General features: G+C 34.4%; 1 pseudogene; it reads left to right on the forward strand.

The window, feature by feature from the left end:
* Positions 1-342: 342 nt before the first annotated feature.
* Positions 343-14,574, forward strand: LOC149531659 (uncharacterized; annotated as a pseudogene).
* Positions 14,575-25,291: the final 10,717 nt, after the last annotated feature.

The following is a 25,291-nucleotide window of genomic DNA, read 5'->3' on the forward strand; positions in this document are numbered from 1 at the left end:
TGAATTGTAAAAGTGTTATTTGGACATCTGGACATTGAATAACTGATTCACCACACCCCCCCCCCCGCCGCCCCCCAAGTTATTGTAAAGAATTCCAACATGTGCAATCAAGAAATAACCACTTTTTGTTTGGAAAGGCTTGCACAAAAGGAGAAAAATTGGGGGCTCTAGAGCTCTTCCTAACCTTCTTAGACTTTTGCAAGAAACTAAAGTTAGAATGCAGAAACTGGTGGTAAAGGCTTTTAGAGAACTTGTAATAAATACAAAAACTAATCATGTCATACTAGCTAAAAGTGGAGTAGAAATAGTAATCCATCTCATGGCTTTTTGATCTGATGATATAATGTGGATTATGTTCATCTTGTTTCTCTAGTAGGAGCCATTCCTCTATTTGAAAAAATTCTTAAAGCAACTAATCCTAAAGGAGGAAGAAATTGTTCAAGATGTTTTCTCTATTTTGGCTATTGTAGAGGAGAATGTCATTTTCATTGCTAGACACTTGATAAAGATTCTTCAAGGTCCCAATCCTTAAGCAAAAGCAACAAAAAATGTTATAATGGACTTGTCTAGTTATAAACACTCTATTTTTGTTGTGAAAACTTCAAGTGCAGTCCCTTTACTTCTAAAATTTTTGGAGGATGTAATGTAGGAGCATCTAATGGTGTAAGGGCAATCTTGTATCACCAAAAATATTCTTAGTGCTAGTTTTTGTATAATGTGTTTTCATTTCTAGATACCCATTTAGGTCAAATAGAAATTCCAACTCTCATAATTCAATTATTGGTTTTTTGGGTTAGAGTTTTTGAGCACCTTGGGATATGTGGCAATGTAGAAAAAAGGTTATTTTTTAATTGATCCATAATTATGATGAGTTAGAGAGTATAATTTGGAGGGATGAGTATATTTGTAACTTAAAAAACTCTAAAAAAAGAATCAGGTCAAAGGGCTTTATAGTTTCAAAGTTATTATAGTTTTAAGTTGCTTGGAGACCCCCTAAGAGCACTTCAAAGTTAGATATGAGGCACTAAATCACATTGTATGGGCCCAAAAAATGAGGGACGAGAAAGGCTGGTCCATTAAGCTATAGATAACTTGGAGAGATTTGTGGAAATGTAAATAGTTTTTCAATCGAAGTCCCAGATTAAAAGTTATGCCTCCTAGAAGTTTGACTACCATTTTTGGATTCTTCTAGTTTTACATTGACTTCTGACATGTTTTCTAGAACCTTCTATTTTGGTGGTGGATTCTAAATTGCATATTCTAAAATGTATTCCTAACCCTAAACCTAATTTGGATTACTTAAGGATGTTTATGGCATTATAAATATAGTTTTTGGTGGAGTTTGGGAGAAGGTACTATGAGAAGGGTTTGCTCCAGAATCTAATAACATTGTCAGCCCATAGGGCATGTCATGGATTTTATTTTTTTTGTATTGAATGTAATTGGATATCATTTTTGATAATAATATTCCCCTTTTTTCATTTTTGCTTGGGTTGTGCCCTCATCAAGTGGTATCAGAGTAGGTTTTCTTGAGTGTGTAGATAGAGCACCGACTATGAAGCAATTTGTGCCAAGACAATGTGGTTGTAGGATTTGACATAGTGATAAGATTCCCCCAAGAAGAGAGCATGGTGGAAGGGCCAAAGTTTCTCCTCCTAAGGTTAGAGCCCTCTAGAGACAAGTTCAAGCATTGCAAGAGGAGATCCGTAGAGGGATGAATATTTTCATTAGTAACAAAAGTGAGGAGGAAAATGAAGTTGAAGAAAATATTGGATAGGATGGGGAAGGAGATGAAGAAGTCCTTTTAGGGCCATTGCCAAGCTAGGAAAAAGACCTAAAATTGACGTTGGCATGTTTTCAGAAAATCTAAGCCTAGATGTGTTGATCGATTGGATCAATGAGCTAGAAGAATATTTTGAGTATGAGGATATCAAGGACCCTAATAGGGTTAAGTTTTTGAAGGTCATTCTAAAATCTAGTAGCAAGAGATTTAGTTGGAAAGAAATAGAAGAGGAAAGGAGGAAATCACAAGATGGGATCTCATGATGGACAAACTAAAGAAGTAGTTCATTCCTATTGATTACGTGCTTGATTTGTTCAAGAGCTTGATTTGTTCAAGAAGATGCAAGGGTTGAAGTAAGTAGCAAAATTTGTCCAAGAATACATAGAGGAATTTTATTGAGTCCTTATTAGGGTAGGGCATGTAGAAGAAAACAAGGAGAAGGTTGCTCATTACATTAATGGGTTAAGACCTAGCATTTAGGAGGAGTTTAGTCTAGTCAAAATGACTAGCATTAAAGTGGCATACTAGTTTTCCTTGTGAGTTGAGGAGAAGCCAAAAAAAAAGTTTGATAGAACACAAAGAAGGCACAATCAAGGCAGAAGTTGTGGTGGTAGGTCATTTGGAGGTTGAAATGAGAACAAGAAGTAAATTGAAGATGTGGGTACTAGCCAAAACCAAAGGAATGAGGATTTTAATCACTCCCATGATCAAAACTTTGGAGATCAAAGATGAAGAGGTAGAGGATGTGGATAAGGTTGAGAAAGAGGAGGCTTCCATATTACCTATTTTCATTGCAATGAAGAAGGTCATCATACCTACAAATGCCCTCAACACCAAGGAAGGAAATATACTAGTGTTGATGGTTAAACAAGGGTTTCTCATGTGGATGATGATGCATAGTCATCACATTCAAAGGATGCAAAAAGAGGAGAGGTTCTAGTAAATGAAAGGGTCTTATTGAGTGGTGTGACTAAGCATTGACAAAGAAGGATTTTGTTTTGTAGCAAGTGCAAGTGCAAGGGTAAATGTTGTGATTTGATTGTTGATGGTGGAAGCACTGACAACTTGGTGTTAGAGGAGATAGTCTCAAAGCTAAAGCTCAAAAGAGAGAAACACCCCCAACCCTATCAGATTGCTTGGGTGTAGGATGATCATAAGGTCCTAGTTAGTGATAAATGTTTGGTAAAGTTAAAGATTAGGAGTTACTATGACGAGGCTCTCTGTGATATCATCCCAATGGATGTCTAAAATTTATTGTTGGGAAGGCCATGGAAATTTGATAGACATGTTATACATGATGGTCATGCAAATACATACTCTCTGACAAAGGAAGGAGTTCACCACAAATTGAAGCCCTTGATAAAGGAGGGTGAAAAGGTATGCAATAGTGCCAGGGTATGTCTTGTTGATGGAAGGAAATTTTTGGATGGCATGAAGCATCAACATATGTGTTATGCTTTAATTCCTAGAGAGAATAAGGAAGGTAATAGTGAAGTTCCACTTGAAGTTTCATGCCTATTAAGTGAGTATGGAGATGCCATCTATTATAATGTGCCAGAAGGGTTGCCACCAATAAGGTAAATTAGTCATCAAATAGATTTAGTCCCTAGAGCTAGTTTTCTAACAAGGCTACTCATAGGATGAATCCTATTGAGACTAAGGAGCTAAATAGATAAGTTCAAGAGCTATTGAGGAAAGGTTTAATTTGAGAGAGCCTAATTCCATGTGTAGTACCTATAATGCTGGCACCAAAGAAGGATGGAGAGTGGAGAATGTGTACAGACTCTCAGGCTATAAATAAAATAACCATTAGGTACCAATTTCTTTTTCCAAGGATGGATGATCTTATGAACTGCTTGAGTGGAGGTTAGTACTTCACAAAGATAGATCTCAAGAGTGGCTATCACTGGATATGGATATGAGAGGGAGATGAGTGGAAGACTAAATTCAAGACCAAGGAGGGTCTATATGAGTGGTTATTCATGCCCTTTAGACTAACCAATGCACCAAGCACCTTCATGCACCTTATGAATGAGTTGCTAAAGAAATTTTTGGGAAAATTTAATATTGTCTATCTAGATGATATTTTGATTTTCAATAAATCTTTGGATGAACATTTATTGCACATTTGTAGTGTCCTTGAAAGGTTGAGGGAAGATAATTTTTTTATTAATTTGAAGAAGTGTAGCTTTTTCAAAAGTGAGTTAGTCTATTTGGGGTTTGTTGTATCAACTAAAGGTCTCATAATGAACCTAGAGAAGGTGAAGGTCATCTTGGAATGGCCCACTCCAAGGTCTACCACTGAGGCAAGGTCATTCCATAGTTTGGCCAATTTTTATAAGAAGTTCATTAGGATTTTTAGTAGTATATGTGCACCCCTAACTAAAACTATGAGGGGTGATAGAAAAGTGTTCCAAGTGGACTACAAGAGCTGTAAGGAGTTTTGAATTACTAAAGAAGAGGGTGATAGAGCAACCTATGTTGACACATTCTAATTTTAGCAAAGTGTTTCGGGTGGGTTTTGATGCTAATGGTAGTGTTTTTGGAGCTTTGTTGAGACAAGAAGGTAAGCCTATTGCCTATTTTAGTGAAAAATTGAATGATGAAAAGAAGAAATATTTTGTTTATGATCAAGAGTTTTGAGCAATAGTTTTGAGCAATAATTCAGACCATAAAGAAATGCAGGCATTATTTGTTGCCAAAAGATTTTTTTTTATATTGATCAATAGGCATTTTAGTACCTAAATAGCCAAGGTAAATTGAATGAGACACATTTAAAATAGTAAATTTCATGCAAAGCTATATATTTGTATTAAAACATAGAAGCAGAAGGTCTAATAGGGTTGTAGATGCATTAAGTAGGAGAAAGTTGTTGAGGATAGTAATGTAGGTTGAAGTGGTTTGGTTTGATGAACTCAAGAATCTGTACCCTAAGGATCTTTACTTTGTAGAAGCTTGGAAGGCTTGTAAAGAACCTATTACTCTAGATAGGACCAAGTGGCTAGATTACATGATTCAAGATGGTATGTTGTTCAAGGGAAGTCAACTGTGTATTCCAAGGAGTTCCATGAGGGAGAATTTGATCAAGAAGAAGCATAGTGGAGGGATGGAAGGAAACTTTGGTTAAGATAAGACCATTTCCATTATTAGAGAGCAATATTTTTGGCCTCAATTATCATAGGATGTGAACAAGTTTGTGTAGAGTTGTCAAGTATGTCAAATAGCCAAAGGATTTAGTCAAAATAACCGATTCTATTAGCCATTTTCTATTCCATTGAAGCCTTAGGAGGATATAAGTATGGATTTTGTTCTTGGATTTCCAAGGACACAAAGTGGTAATGACTCAATATTTGTGGTGGTTCATAAGTTCTCCAAGATGGAACATTTCATTCCATGCCACAAGACTCATGATGTAGTACATATTGCAGATTTGTTTTTCATAAAGGTGGTGAGGCTACATGGTTGTTAGAATCTTTTAGAATAACTAAGAGGGGGGATGAATCAGTTATTCAAGGTCCCAAATGCCCTAATAAAACTTTTTTTTTTTCACCAAATGTAGTGAACTCATAAACCTTTTAACCATCCAAGCTTAAATCAATCATATTAGCAAGTTATAGTAAATCAACATGCAAAGATAAAACATGCAAGATCAACACATGACACAATGATTTACGTGGAAACCCAATTTGGGAAAAACCACCAGTAACATGCTATTTGATTCTCACTCTTCTGAATGATGCCCTGTAAAGGCCTGCCCTGTTAAAGGCTTACAACAAACTGTTAAATGTGACCTTGTTAGAGGATTTCACCAAACTGTTAGGAATGGGCCTGGTTAAAGGACTTTAGAACATTCACTGGGAATGTCACCATGTTAAAGGATTTATCTCATGGCTATCAAACCAACCTAAGTCCATAGGATTTAAACTAATTGTTACAATTGCTAGAAAGTAACAACAATGAACTTTTGATCTGATATAACTTACAACATACTTTGCAGATTTTAGATCACACTTTCAGTTTAGTCCTTATCCTTGGCTTTTATCTCTTCAGCTCTGACTACTTGTCATCCATTCAAGCTTCGTCTCCTTGAGTCTTCTAACTCACTATACTAATGCATCCATATTAGGGGTCTTCTTACTGAAACAGAGTAACTATTGTCTCTTTCCTCTTTTCCACCTTCTTCAGCACTTTACACTTTCATGCTTGACCACCCCTCTCTCATTTTTTTCATTAACTAATGACTCCTTATATAGAGATCTGATATGCCTTTGCCGCTCTATTCTCCCTCTTTAGTTTTAGGGTTTCAATATGGATTAGGTAAAATACAATGTATCTACCCCATATCTTGTTCTCTTCTAGAAACTTTGCTAGTTGTATCCTCAAAAATGTTTTACATGGTGTTCTGTGCCACCAGCTCATCATTCTTATCTTCTATTTAATTTACAAACTTCTAAGTAATAACCTTGTCAGCTTAAATCTGGCGAATCTTTGATCTTCGAAATAATGCAGAAACTCGGCATTATTTGTTTTACTAATGCTCAACATCTCAGTGTTACTCGGCATCTACACAAAACTGTGTTACTCAAAACTTACAAAAAATTGTGTTACTCGACACCTACAAAAAACTGTGTTACTCGGCACCTACTCTTTACCCGGCACCTGAAGATCACTCGGCTTATATGATATACTCGGCACCTTCTCTTAGTTGAGCTTTGTAAAAGACTTAGCTAACACCTAACCTCTTTAATATGTTTCAGTGTGCCCTTTTTTTTGTATCTTATAGTATGTTATCAAATACACTTTTTCATCAATGGCTTAGCTGATCCTAGTACTTCATTACAACATCATAACTTCAACCTTTCTCTAGGTGTTCTAGTTACATCTTATTGATTGCCACCACCTTGTCAACCAACTAATTGATAGTATTTGGATCACTAAAGCAATTGTCATTCCTACAAGTAGCAAGTTTGACATCAATGACAAAACAATGATTGAGAACATTCTTTATCATTCCAACAACTCTTATTATCAATTCAATCATTTCTAACAATCTCCCTCTTTGGCATTGATGGCAAACCAAACTGATCAATGGATCAACTTAGTTACCACCAAAACTGATTGTATATATTATCTGCTTCTTTTCTGTGCTACTGCATCTTTACTATTGATCACATATATCTCCCTCTTTCATATATATCTCCCTCTTTCTTTGCATAGATCAGTTTTGTCATATTTCTCCCTCTTTGACATAAATGCCAAAGATGAAGCATCTTTATCATGAAAAATATAAGCTTTGTCTTTTTCTTTATCTTTCTCCCTCTATCACCATGCTTGTGTCTAATTTGGAGTTTCTATTCCTGTTGTCATCCTTTGCATCAGCCTATTACTGTTCCAATGTTTGATTTCTGTTGATGCAAGGTAGCTTCCTTGTTGCCTTAAACTGCTTGAGTTATGGGTATTACCCCCAACTTGCCTCTAAGATATTCATAAGCATCCTTGGGCAATGGTTTGGTGAAAATATCTGCAATTTGTTCCTTTGTGTGAATGTACTCTAGCTTCACTTGTTTGTCTTCTACCAATTCTTTGACATAATGATACTTGATTGCAATGTGCTTGGTTTTTGCATGCATTACTGGATTTTTGGATATGTTTATAGCACTTGTATTGTCACAATACAATATCACAGGTTTGGTTACCACTTCTTTCATTCCATTCAATAGATGTGTGAGCCATACAATGTTTGTGCAATTGACTATAGCTGCCACATATTCTGACTCTGCAGTGGACTGGGATGTGCATGTTTGTTTCTTACTAGTCCAGGTAACTAGCCTTTTGCCTAAAAATAATGCACCTCCACTTGTGCTTTTTCTGTCATCGATGTTTCCTCCCCAATCTGCATCAGTGTATGCATTGAGTTCAAATTTCTCACTCTTTTTGTAGTATAGACCAAAGTTATCAGTTCCTTTGAGATATCTCATTATTCTTTTTATTGCTATAAGATGGTTTTCTTTAGGATTAGTAGAGAACCTAGCCACTATTCCAACTGCTAATGCTATGTCTGGTCTATTGTGTACTACATATTGTAATTTTCCAAACATGGATCTGTACATTATTTGATTGACTTCAGCTAACTCATCATTTTTGGACAGCTTATTTCATATGGCCATTGGTGTGCTGACTAATTTGGATTCCTCCAGTCCAAACATTTTAAGAATCTCTTTGATGTACTTTGATTGTGTAATAAATATTCCATTTTTGAGTTGATGTACTTGTAAGACAACAAAAAATTTGATTTCTCCAAACATAGACATCTCAAATTCATGTCTCATTTTGTCAGCAAAGCCTTTGTAAAGTACTTCCTTTCCACCAAATACTATGTCATCCACAAAAATTTCAGATACAATAATGTCTTTACCTTCTTCTGCTTTGATGTACATGTTGCTATTATCATCAGTTCTTTCAAATCCAATTTGCACTAGATACTTGTGAAGTCTCTCATACCATGCTCTTGGTGCTTGTTTCAAACCATAAAGTGCTTTGTGTAGTTTACACACCATATCCCTGTTATTTTTATCAACAAATCCTTCTGGTTGTTCAATGTAGACTTCTTCTAGTATACCATTCAAGAAAGCAGATTTTACATCCATTTGATAGACTTAAAAATTTTTGTAGGCAGCATATGCAAGTAAGGTTCTTACTCCTTCCATCCTAGCAATAGGAGCAAATGTTTCTCCATAGTCTATTCCTTCTTCTTGAGCATAAGCCTTGCATACTAGTCTAGCTTTGTTTCTAGTAATCTCATCATTCTCATCTAGCTTGTTCCTAAATACTCACTTGGTGCCAATCACATTTTTGTCAGTTGGTCTGGGAACCAAACTCCAGGTTTTGTTTTTCTTTATTTGATCAATTTCTTCTTCCATAGCTTTATACCAATCATCATCTTGTAATGCACCATACACTGTCTTGGGTTTAGATGTGCTGATTAGACATGATTCATGTCTTAGTCTATTCCTTGTCATTGGTCTTGCATCTTTGTCACCGATTATTTGTTCAGCAGGGTGATGTCTTTTTACATATTTGGATAATCTTGGCTCTGTCCTTGTTTCCATGTTTGATCTTTCAGATTCTAGATCACTTCTCACTTTGTTGTCTGGTTGTTCTTCATCATGTATTCCGTCTTTAGAATCAGATTGTTCATATCCTTCATTCTGCAACTCGGCTTCTGAATGCAGCTCGGCATTCACTGGTTGAGACTCGGTTGAGACTGATACTTGTTGTTGAGTTTCAATTGGATTAACATCATCCTCCTCAGCAGTCATTACTTTATAAGAGTACACAAAGGTTCTGTATTCTTCCATTTTCTTTGGTTCTTCAACTTGAACTTCTGTGTGCTCATCAAAATTTACATTTGTACTTTCCACAATTTTGTTAGTGTTAACATTCAAACACTTATATGCCTTACTTCTTGTGGAGTAACCAAGAAATATACCTTCATCACTTTTTGCATCAAATTTTCCATTTCTAACATCTTTAAGAATAAAACATTTACAACCAAACACTTTGAAATGTTTTACATTGGGTGAGTGACCATACCATAATTCAAAAGGTGTTGCATTTGTACCTTTCTTGATTTGTACTCAGTTTAGTGTATGAAAAACTACACTTACAGCTTCTCTCTAGTATTTTAGAGAAACAATATTTTCCATCATTAATGTTCTGGCACAATCAATTACAGATCTATTTCTTCTTTCAGCAATTCCATTCTATGGGGGAGTTCTAGGAGCTGACGTTTGTCTTTTGATTCCATTGTCATTATAGAATATCTCAAATTCATTTGATGTGAATTCACCACCTCTATCTGATCTTAGACATTTCAAGTTTTTTCCTATTTCCTTTTCAACTCTAGCCACATGCCATTTAAACATTTGGAAAGCATTAGATTTTTGTTTTAAGAACATGACAGTCATCATCCTGGAATAATCATCAACAAATAACATGATGTATTTATCTCCTCTATAGCTTTGTACTTCCATTGGACCACATAAGTTAGTGTGAATTAACTCAAGTATCTCCTTAGATGTATAGTTTTTTCTTTTGAAACTTGACTTTGTCATCTTTCCTAGTTGACATTGTTTGCACATAATATTATCAGGCTTCTTCAATTTTGGTAAACCTCTGACTTTCTTCATTTTACTAATGTTGACCAGATTATCAAAATTGACATGACATAATCTTCTATGCCATAACCATTCATCATCAAATTTTGCAATAAAACAAGAAACATCATCCATATCAAGGTAAAATAGATTACTCTTCGTTTGATCTCCTTTTCCTATTAGTTTACCATCAGTATCATAGATTTTTGTAGTTTTGTATCCAAATTCCACTTTGCATCCTATATTGCCTAACTGTGAGACACTCAGTAAATTGTAGTTTAATTCTTCAACATAGTATGCATTGTCACATGAGATTTGTTCTGTGAGCTTGATGGAACCTTTTCCTTTGATTTGACAAGGGTCATCATTATCAAATCTAACACTATTTCCATCATACTGAGTAAAGTTAACAAACTTACTTTTGTCTCCTGTCATGTGATGTGAGCATCCACTATCTATGATCCATCTGTCATTTTTGTTTATACAAGTCATCAGTGATGTGGCTTCTTCTTCATCGGATTGGTCCTTCATGGCTACATAAACAACTTCATCATCATTGTCATCAGAATTTTCTTCAACAATATAACACTTCTTACCTTTTTCTTTGTAATCTTTCTTGTCATCATCTCTTATGTTCTTGTATTTGTTGCTTTCCTTGTAATCCTTTTTCTATGGACATCTTGCAGCAATATGACCTACTTCATTGCAATTGAAACAAATGATAGGCATCTTACCTTTGAATTTTCCTTTACCTCTGTGAAATCTTCTAGCTAGTAAAGCTTCTAATTGATCCACATCTTCCTCATCTATGTTACTGTCACTGGATACATATTTCATCTTTCTTCCCTTCTTAGATTTCACCTGTTCAGCATCTTTCAGTGATAACTTGGCCTTGAAAGTAGATTCAACATTATCAGGTCTGTAGTTGTCAAAGTTAGATAATTCAAATGCAGTGAGTCTTCCTATGATACCTTAAAAACTTAGATTGTTTCCTGGCACATATCTTAGTTCCTGTATTGCTGATACTCTAATAGCATAGATAGGGATCAAGGTTCTCAAATACTTACTATTAACAGTAGCTTCATCCAATTGACCACCCAAACATCTTATCGCACTTACCACTTCTTTTATTCTTGCACCGTACTGAACATCATTCTCATTTTCTTCCATTCGTATATCATCAAATTTTCCTCTAAGAATTTCTCTTTTTGCTCTTTGTACATTCTGATCTCCTCTATAGATGTCTAATAGGGCTTTCCACATTTTGAATGTGGTATCACATCCTTTGATATCATCAAATTCAGCATAGCTAAGTGCAGAGGCAATCTCTAGCATTGTCTGGTTATGTTCTTGCTTGTTTTTCATATCTTCTATAGTAGGAGCACTTGTTGGATCAACATGTTCAGTAATAATTGATTTTTGGGCATAATCTCCTATGGATCCAAGATGTAGTTTCATCAAACTTTGCCATGCAACAAAGTTGTCTTTGTTGAGCTTGGGAACTTCTCTCTTAGGCATTTTGATCTTTTCTGCTTCTAGTCCTTTTAAACTGGATCAACAGTCCGCTCTGATACCAATTGTTAGAATCTTTTAGAATAAATGAGAGGGGGGGTGAATCAGTTATTCAAGGTCCCAAATGCCCTAATAAAACTTTTTTTTTTCCACCAAATGTAGTGAACTCATAAACCTTTTAACCATCCAAGCTTAAATCAATCATATTAGCAAGTTACAGTAAATCAACATGCAAAGATAAAACATGCAAGATCAACACATGACACAATGATTTACATGGAAACCCAATTTGGGAAAAACCACCAGTAACATGCTATTTGATTCTCACTATTCTGAAGTGATGCCCTGTTAAAGGCATGCCCTATTAAAGGCTTACAACACACTATTAAATGTGACCTTGTTAGAGGATTTCACCAAACTGTTAGGAATGGGCCTGGTTAAAGGACTTTAGAACATTCACTGGGAATGTCACCCTGTTAAAGGATTTATCTCATGGCTATCAAACCAACCTAAGTCCATAGGATTTAAACTAATTGTTACAATTGCTAGAAAGTAACAACAATGAATTTTTGATCTGATATAACTTACAACATACTTTGCAGATTTCATATCACACTTTCAGTTTAGTCCTTATGCTTGGCTTTTATCTCTTCAGCTCTGACTGCTTGTCATCCATTCAAGCTTCGTCTCCTTGAGTCTTCTAACTCACTGTACTAATGTATCCATATCAGGGGTCTTCTTACTGAAATAGAGTAACTATGCTCTCTTTCCTCTTTTCCACCTTCTTCAGCACTTTACACTTTCATGCTTGACCACCCCTCTCTCATTTTTTTCATTAACTAATGACTCCTTATATAGAGATCTGATATGCCTTTACCAGTCAATTCTCCCTCTTCACTTTTAGGGTTTCAATATGGATTAGGTAAAATACAATGTATCTACCCCATATCTTGTTCTCTTCTAGAAACTTTGCCAGCTGTATCCTCAAAAATGTTTTACATGGTGTTCTGTGCCACCAGCTCAAAAATTGAAGTTTAGTTCTACACATCATCTATAGATTGATGGACAAACAGAAGTAGTAAATAGAAGTCAAGGCAATTTGATGAGGTGCTTAGTAGGAGGTAAGCCCAAGGGATGCGATTTGATTCTACCACAAGAAGAATTTTCTTGCAATAATTCTACGAATAGGATTATTGGTAGATCACCATTCCAAATTATGGATGGGAGTAGTCCAAGGACTGCACTAGGGCTAAGGAAGATGGAGCAAGGGGAGAGGACAAGTACTAAGGTAGAATACTTTGTTGAACATGTCAAGAACCTACATGAGGAGATACATGCACATATTACTAAGATGAACCTATAGTATAAGGCTAGAGTAGATCAAAAGAGGAGACATAAGGAGTTCCAAGTTGGGGATTTGGTTATAGTATACTTGAGGAAAGAATTATTTCCAGAGGGTACCTACAACAAGTTGAAGATGAAGAAATTTTTCCCTTGCAAAATTTTGAAGAAACATGACTCAAGAAATGCATATGAGGTGGAGTTGCCAAATGGGATTCACATTTCTCCTATTTTCAATATTTTAGACTTAATGGAATATCATAATGATGGTGCAGATGAGGAGTTGATGATGGAGCCATGTCCAATTCCTACTTTTAGAAAGGAAGATATAGAAGAAATTATAGATAGTCATGTGGGCCAGAGTACCAAAAATAGGTAGTATGAAGAATAATTAGTGAAGTGAAAAGGATGGCCAGTAGAAGATTCAACTTGGATATCCACAACAAAGATTTCTCATTTGGGTTTTCCTCTACCACCTATAAAGTGATAGGGTCACTTTACAATTTACCTTGGGTGTCTTATGCAGGAGCATCCACTAGTGTATAGGCAATCCTAAATTACCCAAAAACATGCTTAGTGTTAGTTTTTGTTTAATGCATTTTTATTTTTGGATACCCATTTGGGTCAAATGAAGATTCCAACTCTCATAGTTCCACTATTAGTTTGTTGGGTTAGATTTTTTGAGTACCTTGGGATACGTGTTAATGTAAAAAAGAGGTTAGTTTGTAATTGAGCCATAATTCAGATGATTTAGAGGGTGTAAGTTGGATGGATGATTATACATGTAATTTAAACAACTCTAGAAAAATAATCAGGTCAAAAGGCTTTACGGTCTAAAATTTATTGTAGTTTTAAGTTGCCTGGAGACCTTGTAAGAGTAATTCAAAGTCAAATTTGAGACACTAAATGGCCTTCTATAGGCCCAAAAAATAGGGTACGAGTGAGGCTAGTCCATAGGGCTATACATAACTTGGAGATCTTTCCAGAAATGTAAATAGTTCATCAATTTGAGTCCCGGATCAAAAGTTATGCCTGTCGAAAGTTGGGCAACCATTTTTGGATTCTTCTAATTTTACACCAACTTTTGACATGTTTTCTAGAATCTTCTATTTTGGTAGTAGATTCCAAATGTCATATTCTAAAATTTATTTCTAACCATAAACCTAATTTGGGTTACTTAAGGACATTTGTGGCATTGTAAATGCAATTTTTGGTGGAGTTTGGGAGAAGGTATTGTGAGAAGGGTTTTCTCCAGAATTTGATAACATTGTAAGTCCATAGGACATGTTGTGGAGTCTATTTTTGTTATACTAAATGTAATAGGATATCACTTCTAATAATAATATTCCCCTTTTTCTTTCCTATTGTGTTCATTTTTCCTTGGGTTGTGCCCTCACCGGGATGAGAATGATGATGTTAATGAAAAAGTGTCTGATACAACTGAAGAAATAAGTTATGATCAAGGTGATCAATTTACATTGGCTAAATTTGGTGCTATACCAATACTTTAAATGTCATTGTTGCATGATGAGTCATAAGAACTCAAAGAAACATCACTTAAAGCTCTAATTGACTTTTTAGAGGACCCATTATGGAGAGAGTATCTCAAAAGTATTTAACAATCTTAGATTCCAAGACATACAATAGAGGTTTTGTAGGATATGATAGTTAGATGAACATTGAGTTCAATCTCTAAGTTTTATGAGTCTCAATTTACATCCTAAGCTTAGCCTATGGATGGGACAAGGACTTCTAGATTTCTCACATCATGGCCATGCTTGATGAATGACTAGCCATGTACATAAGAGACATGACTAGCTAATGCACTTAGCATAACCAGAAAAAGAAGACATATGCTATCGATTAGTTGTAGATCAATTATATGACATATATCCCATATTGCTTATGGGACTGAATTTGATGTACTTATATTTTGAAGCATATAGAATGCAAGTGTCTTGAGGAATGCCCTTATAGACAATGTATGTGCATGCATCATGCCTGCAAACCAATTTGGCACTAAAGTTAATTTTAAACAAAGTGGATGGTGATGTAAGGAATGAAGTGGACCAATGACTCATCTTGGTCAACCAACATGAGCATAACACATGGCATGAATCTCAAGGTTGCATATTGGGTAAGAAAATCATGTGGTAGAGTGTCACATTCTTGTAGTGACATGGAAAATTGCTAACTGTGCATGCAAAAAAGTGATAGACTGCCACATGGTAGGAGTGGTGACATGGCACATAGATTGAGGTACTGAGGTGGATGAAGGTGAAACATGTCACATTGTTTCTATGTCACAATGATGTGGTAGGTGGATGACTTTGCATGTGAAGAGGGATATGCCAATATGTGTTAGTGTTGATGATGTGGAAGATTTCATATCATTGTACCTGATTGCTCCACATGGCATGGATCAACAATTGTTGCTTAGTCTCCATGGAAAGATGTATGCTAGTTAACAATCACAACAAAGTGACCAAATACGATGTAGCCACATGGAAATAGATCAGTGGTGAGTTGGAAATCTATGAGAAAATTGGGTGATGACACATGGTGATGACATGGTGAACTACTTAGGTAGATGTTGATGGAGCAGGAGGACTGGACAAAATTGACCAATGAGAATGTGCCATGTGTCACATGGTAAGTCAACCAAGTTAGACCCATAATTGAAAAAGAAGGAAAATTTCTAAAGATTTAAAATGTTGATTTTTTATTATTTTCCTCATTGAGCTTATGGGTCTGATTTAAATTAAACTACATTTATTTTATAAAGTGGAAACTTTATTACAAGGTAAATTTTTGCAATGTAAAAGAGTCTATGAATTAGTTTTTGCAGCTAGACTTCAAATGGATGTCATGCATCTAGTTTTTAAGAAAATATAGGACTATTATATATTTTCAAAAAGCATTTAGGGTCTACTTTCCATATTTTCTACAATTTTTTTCACTAATCTCATATTTTAGGAGATATTCTTCGAATAAATATTTAACTATATTCTAGTATGGGTAATTAAGAATAAGTTTCTGGCAAAATGGAGAAATGTGTATACATCAAGCTTGGAGAAAGTCTTATTAGTCATAGTATTGTGCCACCAAATTAGTTTGGTAGAGGTTTTGGCAACCATTTGGTAGCAGTTTTGATGTTTTATCAAAAGAGGGATTTTTCTCAAGATTTGGGCGGGGATGTTTTCATGTTTTTTGGACACAATAATGAGATTTGATCTAGATTTCAGTTATATAGAGGAGAAAGAGGCTTTGTAACAACAAATGATAAAGATTCAAGTAGACAAGTGTCAATTCTAGATCAAATTTGGGATTCCTTCCTCTTCTATATCTTTCTTGTTTCTCTCTTTGTATAGGGTTGCTTCCTAAGGGTTTGAAAAAATTCTCAACTAGGTGTCCACCATTTTTCCGCAAGTTTTCTCTATATGAACAAAAAATAATGCAAAGACAATCATAGTTCTAGTTAATTTTGTGTATTTCATGAGTTGTCTCATATATCTTGAATGTACTTAGTTCAAATGAATGAATACAAAAAGCAAAAAATTACTTAGTTTCAATATATTATTATCTCCTATCTCTATTGTTTATAAACTCTTCTAGTTTAGGATCAAATATTATAGACCATTTTTAATTCATTTTGGGTTGTATGTCATCATGTATTTTTTCCTTTGGTTCAAAGGATCATGTAAATGCTTGATATATCATGGTAGGGTTGCAAATTTCATGGAAGGATTTGGTGAGTATGAACTTCAATTTGCACATAGATGTCTAATTCACAAAGTGAATGGATATATCAAGGTTCATGGTGTATGATGTAGTTTGTGGGAAACCCAATGGATTAGGCATTGATCTCAATTGGAGATTACATACTCTTATTTCTTCATATCTAGTTTCTGTTGAAATCAAGTGATTAATCAATATCCATTTTCTCTTTCATGTTGTAGAGCTGAAAAGGATACCCACACCTAGCTTGTAAATCTCATAGGTCATGTTATTATTTGTCTCATGCCTCTTTTATTACATAGTAATAGATGAAATATTGGTTTAATGTACTTTGTACATAATAAAATTTATCTTTTAAGATTCGGTACCATATAGATGAATATGAGGCCTATTTGCCTAGCTTTTGCAGAGACTAAAGTGAAGAATGAGTTTAGCCTTATAGTTGGCTTTAGTTATAAATAGATTATGTTTGTCATAAGAGAGAGCTTCCCTTAGATGCAATTTTTTCTTGGCTTCCTTGTAGTTGAAATATCTATTAAATCAGGAGCCAACAAAATGGAAACTTTATTGGGGAGTTGACTAAAGAAATCCATGTCTAGTAATGTTGAAAGTAGTGTTGATTCATGCCATTTTGTTTTGTTTCACATATAAAGTGGGTCTTGCGGTCTTGTGCAAGATTTGTTAAAATTAATTCCCAAACTCATGTAGGGTGGCATCTATTGTCTCTAACTAGTGCTAATGAAGTTACTACAATAGTTTGTGTTGTAAAAAAATTAAAAAATCTGGCATGAAATTGTTACCATTTTTATCACCATGCACAAAATGGGTAGGTTGCCTAATCTTTTCATCTAAGGTGGTGGCTAACATATTTGACTCATTAAATTCCATGTAAATCAGGGATACATGAAACCATGCATATCTATTTTTATCCCTAATTCTTCTATCAATGCCTTGTCTATATATTTTGTCTCTAAATTTTAAGTCACAACCTCACAAACACCATAGGTGTAGCTTCAAAATTCTTTTTATGCTAACTCTCGAACTAGGTGTGACTAGTAAAATGATGTTATATCTATGGTCTTTGTAGCTTCATAGTAGTTAGGATAAAATGAAAATTTTATGGCAAAATGATGAGATCAGTGCTATGGCAATTATCGGCTTTGCAAGGGTAAGGGATGTAGTCACATCTTATGCTACAACTAGATGAAGGGGTTAGTCAAATGGTTAAAATGTAGTGTATTTGCATGATTGAACAGAGCTAATTTTGACTTAAGATCAATATATTGATGGTGTGATTCCTCATTGTTCATAGGGTCATGGAGTTAAGTACTTAACCAATGGTTTAAGTCATAGAAGTATGAAGGTATAACACGTGTATTTGTAGGCCCATCTAAATCAGTTCAATGTGATTGATTCTTCACCATAAAATTTTCCAGGACCAATGGTCATCACTATTTCATTATGGAAAGATTGAATGTACTTTATTTTATGGAACATAGCAAGTACTTGTCATGTGGATATGTGGGGTCAACTTCAGTTGGTGGGCCACAATACAACAATGATCAATAGTTATCATTGTAGATATCTAGTAGATCTATAGCTATCACCTTGTCACTAATGAAAGATGCATGATCAATACCCATAGACACAAAGTGATGAGGTGACGCATGTCCTAGTAGGTCCAATAGTCAAGCCAACATTAGTAACTGAATCAATGGCTAACATGTGGCATATTTTTAAAAAGAAGTCAAGGCTTAATAAAGTGGTGTCTCTTGATCATAAGATCATATATCATTATATTGTGTGTCAACCTGGTCATGCATGGTGATATGTAAAGATAAATATGCAAAAGGTGGCGATCTTGAACTATCATATTGTGACACATTGGTGTTACTTGGTGGTCAAATTTTTTATGACTCCAAGGTGGCGATAATGTATTGATATAGGGTATAGTGCAATTCATAGATTGGCATTGATTAAATGGGTGAGTTGGTGGTTGATGTAGCCCAATTTTAATGAATATCTAATTTGTAGCTAAGTATGAGGATGATAGAGATCAAATCAGATCAATCCCATGAATGATCACCAAGAAAAATATGATTCATTGAAAAGGTAGTTGTAACTGTTAATGACTGTGCTAGTGGGGTTGGTTGTTTATTTGATCTTTGGACACGACAGGAGGCAAAATTAGTTAAGGTACTCCTGCAGTGCATAACACCTAGAAGTTTCATGATTTTTCTCCTAGTGTTACCCATAATTGGAAGATGTGAAACTTAAATGTGAATGTAATTCTCTAAAAATAATTATACTCTTCCATTAATGTGCCCCTCCCAACTAAAGCTTGTTGCAATCCTAGTCTATTAAAGGATCCCCAAGATGTGGAGAAAGGGATAGAATTTTGAAGTTTTAGGAAAGATAGCATAGTCAAGATCTCCTAGGATTCCTTCATGTTTTTCTCTACATATCACTTTGGTTTTACAGTTAATGTGGATAAGCATTGTTTAATGACCTTTGAGATCTGAATGAAGGAACAGTCTTAGAAACCATTTTACATCTCCTTATTTCTTTAGTAATTGATTTGATATAACTTCTTGCAATTTAGTCTTTGAATCCCTGGGTTATGTCTTAGCTTCAATTGTAAGAAAGGTCATGAATTGTTCATATAGGTTGCAAGTCAAGAAACTCTACTATCTTTCAAGTTGTGACATTATGAATGATATCATTCCCTTCATCTCCTTGTCTAAAGTACATCCTTCTTGTGAATTATTTATATGTGAATGATCCCCTATGATATTGCACTCTTGTTAGCTACCTAGAAGTGTTTCATCGAGTTAGGCTAGCAATATCTTCATCTTATCATCTAGTTTATCACCCCATTTTACCTTTTCAGCATTTACTTTCAAGAATCCTCCTATTTCTTTCCCCCTCAAGTTTATTTTCCTATTTTGAAGAAGCAAATCAGTGAGACATCAAGAGGAGCTAGCCTATAACTCAGAGATTCACTTCTAACTTAGGTACTTCCCACTACCTAGGAGTGTTTCCGTATTACTCAAAGTGACTGAATACTAGAAATTGTAGTTTCAATCTAGACCCAAATTTTAGAGATAATAATTTTGGCATGCTCGATGGGATAGAGAAAGGACTTTTATGCATTTGCAAGCCCTATTGTTGTTATAAGGAAAGTCACTATCCCAAGAAGTAGAATCTTTCAAACACCAGTTTCAAGAATTTTTATTTTTTTCCCTTTCAATCAAGTGAGTCCACTACTCTTTTCTCAACATCATGATATTCCCCTAGTTGCCCTGAAAAGTTTACCATACTTCATTGGAGAGGGCCAAAAAACAACATTTGAGAATTTTAGAGAAATTTTTGTAGTATGTAACATGCATCATGTCACAGAAGAGGATGTTCCTATCAAGTTTCTTGTAGCCTCATTCAAAGGGAAATCTCTCCAATGGTTTCAAAGCCTTGTTATGGGCTCAATCACTTAATGGGGTTCATAGGGAGATGTCCTAACAAAACACTTTGAAGATAATTGAAACTTTCTATCTCTAGTTGAGAAACTCACAACCATCAAATAGCCTCCTCAGGAGAAAATGATGGACTTTAAATATAGATTTCAAAGAACATGGAGTAGAATACCAATTTAGGTAAGGTCTTCAAAAGAGCATGCTTTTCTATACTATTTAAAAGTTTGAATAGTGATATCTTTTTTATGATACAATCTATGGGAGGTTACTCATTACCACAAGGTTATGACATAGCCATAAGAGTTTAGAATAGTCTTATTCAAGTGGGTAACATTTTCCCTAGGCCTCTAATGCCTATATATCTAGAAATCCAACCCAATACACCCCTAGTTGTACCACCTCTAAAACCAATACCAATTATTCCAAGCCAAGAAGTACCAACTATAGGACCTTCACTAGAACTATAGGAGCTAAACAATAGCCAAAAAAGAATGGAAATTCTCATGTAAATCCTTGCAAATGAGGTGGTGAATATTAAGAAAGGAAGCTATTGAGCTAATCAAACATCTCAATCTTAAAAATAAGTTTTGAATCAGCCTTCTCAGTAGTAGTTTTAGAATCAATACCAATCTAATAGGAAACATATAATTAGAGACATTTTAGGCCTTATAATCCAAGTCCTCTAAGTACTTCTCTTCCTCCAAATACTACTAGATATATGGTCCCCATGTTAGGAAAAGGAATTACTAAGAGTGGGGGGGGGGGAGGTGAATCAGTAATCTACAAACTTTAGTTGCCAACTAGATATTATTACTTACTTTAAACCATGCATAACAAATCAATAAAGTAATGCTAAATAGTAATAGTAACAATGCACAAAGATAACTCATGACACCATATTTGTGTTACCTAGGAAAACCCTGGCCAAGGGAAAAATATGTTCCTTGTTAGAAGATAGACCCTATTAGGAGTCAATGAGAAAAATTAGTATAATAGTCCCTATTAGGAGACTTTAAATCCTTGTTAGAACATTCCAACCCTATTAGGATTTGTAGTGTAATGTATGCAAGATGAGCCCACTATCCAAACATGCAATTTCAACTATATGAAGAGCTCACTACTCAAACAAGTAATCTATTTTTATTTTCCTTCCTTCAACTTGATCTTGGATCACCAGATAGTTCGTACAAAACTTTGCACATATCGCTTTCACAAAAGTTCACTCTCATGATACATCAAGATTACACATTTGTTATCACAAGAAGTCCTTTGTATAAATACCATACCATTAGATAAAATAATACTGGGTTAGCTAAGACCACAATTCATTTTTCCAAGTTAGGGTAAACATCTAGGATGTCAATTCTAATTAGACAAGTAACTTTTTTGCAACCAAAAATATTATTTCCTTCAATTCCACTTTCCTGCTTCATCAAAACATGATTAACTCTATTCCATATAGTCCATACAAAATTTTGAGGTTATACATGTCATCATCAACATGTATACTATCTCCATGTAACTTCACTTGTTTGCAACATGTTATAAACAAAAAAATATATTGTTGTAAACAAAATTATATAGTTAGACAATTTTCTAATCACCAAACATTAAATATCGTTATTTCATGTGTTTCTATTAATGACAACAATTACATATCACAATTAGCCAATTATCAACAATCTCCTCCATTAGCATTGATGGCAATAAAATATGGAAAATTGACTAAGTGAAAAAAACTTAGCTAACAAAATAAACTTTACATCTATTACAACTTTACAACTTTATATATATGCTCCCCCTTACAATATACTTCATACTAAACAAGTATTTATCTACTTCACAATTTTCTCTTCTATTATACCCCCTTTGACATTAATGACAAAGGTCACAAAATGTCAAGATTCTATTCAAAAACTATCAAGACTATTGTTCTTTCCTTTATGCTATAATAATCTTCATACAATCTTAAAAAATAATTTTCAAGCTATCCATACCTTTTGTCCATGTCTCTTTTATAGACTCTACTGATGAGAGAATTGCACATATTGCATATGATGCAATCTTAATTGCATTGATATCTGAATATAAGAAGTTAGTATATGTATCTTGGCCTTGACACATTCTTCTAGTTGCTTCTCAACAAATGATAACTTTAGAGCAATGGATTCTCTGAAAGAAGATGTTCTCCTTAATATCTACTCTTTCCAAAGTTCTAGTTTCTAGATCTTACTATGAACATTGGCAACTTGGCTTTCAATATCATCAACTTTACTTGATGGGTGATGGATTAGGCTCAATAAGGCCTCTAACTCATTCAACTTTTCCTTTGACTGACTATCAAAATTCTTAGTTAGTTTGTATGATAAGGTACACTTAACATACAAGAATTTCCCTTCCTGCTGACACTTTTGAAGTTCTTTGATGCATGTATCAAGGTTGACTAAGTCATTCTTGATATTCTAGTAGATGGTGCTATACAAGTTAGCATCATGGTAAATCTGAGCTTTTGCCTCTACACAACATTTAGCAAATTTGTAAACTCTTCATAAAAAGACTTTATCACTGCATATGCTCTCTATTTGGGATCTGGTTCTGAGTGCTAAACTACCAATGTATTGTGTACCTTTTTTGTCACTTCCATCTGTGTTCTCTGTAAACTCTTTACTTTCCTATTTTTCTCAATTAATTTGGTCAAGGATGAGATCTAATCTATTTGATCATCATCATCTGTAGATAGAATGGCAAGAGAGAGTAGAGTAGATGAACAAAATGATTTAGTTTCATCCTCCTCTATTTCTTTACTTCTTCTTTGGCTTTCCTCTCTTCCTCTTCTTTCCTTTCTTTTTCTTCTCTTTACTTCTTCTCTTCTAATATTTTCCTTTCTTCTTCCTCTTTCTTTCCTTCCTTTATTATCTTCTTCTTCCTTTCTTTTCCTTTCATTCTGAAGCAATTTTTTCTTGGCTTCCTCTATCTTTTGCTTTTCAATTTCTATAAGCCTCTTTTCTTCCTCAATTTACTTTAGCTTATCTTCAACATCCTTGGTATTAAGTATATTTGGTTCAAAGCCAGCAAATGGATTAGTATCATCAATGTTCAGAGTAACATTGGTTTGATCAATCTTCATGGTATCATCACTTACTTATACTTCCACTATTCTAGGGGCTGGAGGAGTTGTTGTCTTTGATTCTAATAACATGTTTTTGATAGCTACTACTATCTCCTTCCTTAACTTATCCTTCTCTCCAACCATAAATAAAAATGGTCTTTATTTATTTTGCAAGTATGGGGTGAGGTTATTCAACAATCTCTTAATCTCATCTATATCATCAGTCTTGCATACTGTCCTTAGCATAGACTTTTGAAGTTCAAGGTCTTCTTCCCTTGCTAGAGTCTTCTTCTTTATAACTCTCTCACAAAATTTTTGGTTCACTACTCCTTTGATATCCTTCATACTTAGATCATTTGCAATGATATGTCTTACAGTAGAAATATCAATTTGATCTTTCTTGAAGTTATTATAAATATCATAAAATTTGTTCATCCAAACAAAGTTTCCCTCATTTGCAATTGTTTCATTTATCTTTTCAATCTCTGGCTTCCATGATTGTTGAGCTTTTCCTATTGCTTTTTTAGGTGGAGTCACCTTGATTTATTGTTCCTTAACTTCCTCATCACTACTAGATTCAATTTTCAACAATACTTTTTGCTTCTTTCTCGGTCCTAAAGCCATCTACTTGACTCTATTTGTGTTTGTTGGCATTCCTTTAGCTAATCTCTTTAATTTTCTCTTATGTTCACTAGGTTAAACATTAGATACTACTACATAAGGTATATTCTGTCCCAAATTTGTCTCTATAATTGAAACTAACAAGCATTGAATATTCAATACAACTTGTTTCAATGTTTGTCTTAGTGCCTCAAACTTACTTTCTATCATTCTAGCCTCAGATAATGCCTTCTTCATAATTGATTCAACCTTCTTGTGAAATGCCTTCTCCAAGTTTGCTTGATGAGCATGTTGTGTGATCTCATCAAATTTACCAAATTTGTACCCACCTTTATCTATCTCAAAATTCAATAATAGATCAATGTAGCCAACTATAATATCATCACTCAACTCTTAGCTCAAAGGATCCAAAAATGTTTCGTGAGGTTCTACTACTTGAATGTATGTATAGTCAATATCAACAAAAATACATATGACCTCCTTGAACTGATCCACAATAGTAGGTGAGATCCTAAATTTTTTTTCCATCTCATTTTGGAATGTTCTCATAATTAGATTACCACTTTCCAATACCTTGTCTATAGGTTGTCTTCTGCCTACCTCTGATATGTTTTCCATAGTACATCTATCACTACTCATAATATTTTTTATTGACAAGTAAGGAAATCTCTTTAGCACATGAAAGAATATGTGATTAATGAATGATTGGAACCTAAACACACCATTATTTGTTCTTTTAATCTTCTCAAGGTTCTCCAAGAGTTGCATTCTTAGAATTTCACTCAAATTCAACTATTATTTCTCAACACAAATCTTGTAAGCTGCATATTTAAAACTTGCTAAAAGTTCATCTATCTTAGAACATGCACAAAATGAATAAGCTATTATTTTGCTAAGAAATTTCACATCATCCTAATTGATGGAGCTGATTACCATAGGCTTCCCATTATAAATTGCCTTGGTGTAGCTTTCTACTTTCTTCTTGACTAGTTTCTCTCCTATGGGTACACTACCTTGTTTGCTAAGACCAATTACCTCATGTATAAGGTTGATATAAATGTCCACTACATTATCTTGCATCCATAACTTCTGATCATTTATTCTACTTAATATAATTTATGTCCATTCATTTGTATCTAGTTTGTGGTAAAAATAATACTTAAACAAGTCCAATTCACTCAAATGCTCAAATCTAGTCTTTACTAGCATGTTGTGGTTAAAGATTATTTCCATATCCTTATTCATATATTCACTACCAATAGAATCGAACTTGCAATTCAAATATTTTTCTATATCTTCTAAATTGACTACATTGTTTGGGGTGATAGATGATCCAAAATTAGGGTTTCCATCACTAGTTTTAATGCAAACTACCTTAAACACAAGTGTTTCCTTATTCTTGATACTGTGAACAACTAACATATCCATAATTCTTATCAACAATATCCTTTATTGAATAAATATTGTGGAAAAAATGATAAAATACCTCTTGCTGAAAATAGGGTTTGCTTCAAAATTTCTTTGACAAGTCACTTCAAAATGCACTTTCCTTTGAATATGT

Source organism: Cupressus sempervirens, chromosome 11 (assembly GCF_028749045.1).
Source record: "Cupressus sempervirens isolate cs-2001-9-10 chromosome 11, ASM2874904v1, whole genome shotgun sequence".
Classification (NCBI taxonomy): domain Eukaryota; kingdom Viridiplantae; phylum Streptophyta; class Pinopsida; order Cupressales; family Cupressaceae; genus Cupressus; species Cupressus sempervirens.